Source organism: Cupressus sempervirens, unplaced genomic scaffold (assembly GCF_028749045.1).
Source record: "Cupressus sempervirens isolate cs-2001-9-10 unplaced genomic scaffold, ASM2874904v1 CseChr00s100103, whole genome shotgun sequence".
Classification (NCBI taxonomy): Eukaryota; Viridiplantae; Streptophyta; class Pinopsida; order Cupressales; family Cupressaceae; genus Cupressus; species Cupressus sempervirens.
The window spans coordinates 645,049-646,443 of NW_028322209.1; the positions used below are offsets into that span (position 1 = coordinate 645,049).

Genomic DNA, 1,395 nt, shown 5'->3' on the forward strand with positions numbered 1-1,395 from the left:
GAAATGATATGAAAATTTTAGTTTCAGGGCAAGCAGGTTATGCTTCTAATATATGGTTCTGTGGCCGATTTAAGAAGCCGTACATCTTCTATCTTCGAATTTGGTTCAAAGTTGGGTTGTGCAGGAGAAATTGGGTAAAGTGGAAGCATTGAAGTTATTTTACAAGAGATGTAGTATTAATTTAGGATACAGGTTGGTTTGATAAATTTTAATTGACTTGGGAGGCATGGTAAAAGGTTGTTCTAGTGAAAAGCATGGAGGTAAATAGGCTCCTCTTCCCAGATATTGAAGCTTAAGAGAGGGAGGGAGAATTCCCGAGCAGGCATGGACAGAGAGTGGGGTTCGAAACTAGGGAGTGGAGGTGCTGCTTCTGCACAGAATGAAGCTATCCATAGAAGGGAACGTCTCGGGCGTCTCGCCCTCAAGACCATCGATCTCGCAAAAGATCCATACTTTATGCAAAATCATCTTGGTAGTTATGAATGCAAACTATGTTTGACCCTACACAATAATGAAGGAAATTATTTGGCACATACTCAAGGAATGATACATCAGACAAATTTAGCAAAGCGTGCAGCTCTTAAAGCAAAAGATGCTCCAGCCCAACCACAACCAAATAGAATGAAAGATGCCCCAAAGAAATCAGTTAAAATTGGTATGCCTGGTTACAGGTTTACTAAGCAATTTGACCCAGAGATAAAGCAACACTCACTTCTTTTCCAGATTGAATATCCAGAAATAGAGGAAGGCTCTAAACCAAGGCACTGTTTTATGTGTTCATTTGAGCAAAGGATTCAATCATGGGATAAACGATACCAATATCTTCTATTTGCAGCAGAGCCATATGAGATTATTGCGTTCAAGGTTTCGAGTACAGAGATAGACAAGGCAACTTCTAAATTCTTTTCTCACTGGGATCTAGACACAAAAATGTTTACATTACAACTATACTTCAAAGTCAAGACGATGGAATCTAACAAGGGTGCTGCACCTTCAAGTACTAATGGTTATTTGAAGCGCTAGTTGCTTGTGGGGTCAATGTGAATGGTGTCAGCCAGAGATTATTTACATAATTTTAAACCAAAATGCAAACGTGATTGATGGTATTGGAAGCATTTCACATAGGGGTTAGGACAGGAAGTTTTCCCACAGCCTCAGATGCCGATCGCAGAGCACCATGTATGACAGTTAATTATAAGAATACTACTGTTTTCAGGTAATCCCCTACTCAATTCGGCCCATAAATTCAATGGTACTTCTGTTTGTATCTCCAGAGCGTGCTCCTTGGGGGCATAATGGGCCACAAAGGCAGATTCAAAAATACCACTAATTGGCCCGCTAACTATATATCCCTCTGTAGGATGAAGATTACCGCTACTAGGGTTAACTCTTAGT

General features: G+C 40.2%; 1 pseudogene; it reads left to right on the forward strand.

Moving 5' to 3' along the window:
- The first annotated feature begins 261 nt into the window (after positions 1–261).
- LOC149527812 (uncharacterized) lies at positions 262–1,023 on the forward strand (annotated as a pseudogene).
- The last annotated feature ends 372 nt before the right edge of the window (positions 1,024–1,395 follow it).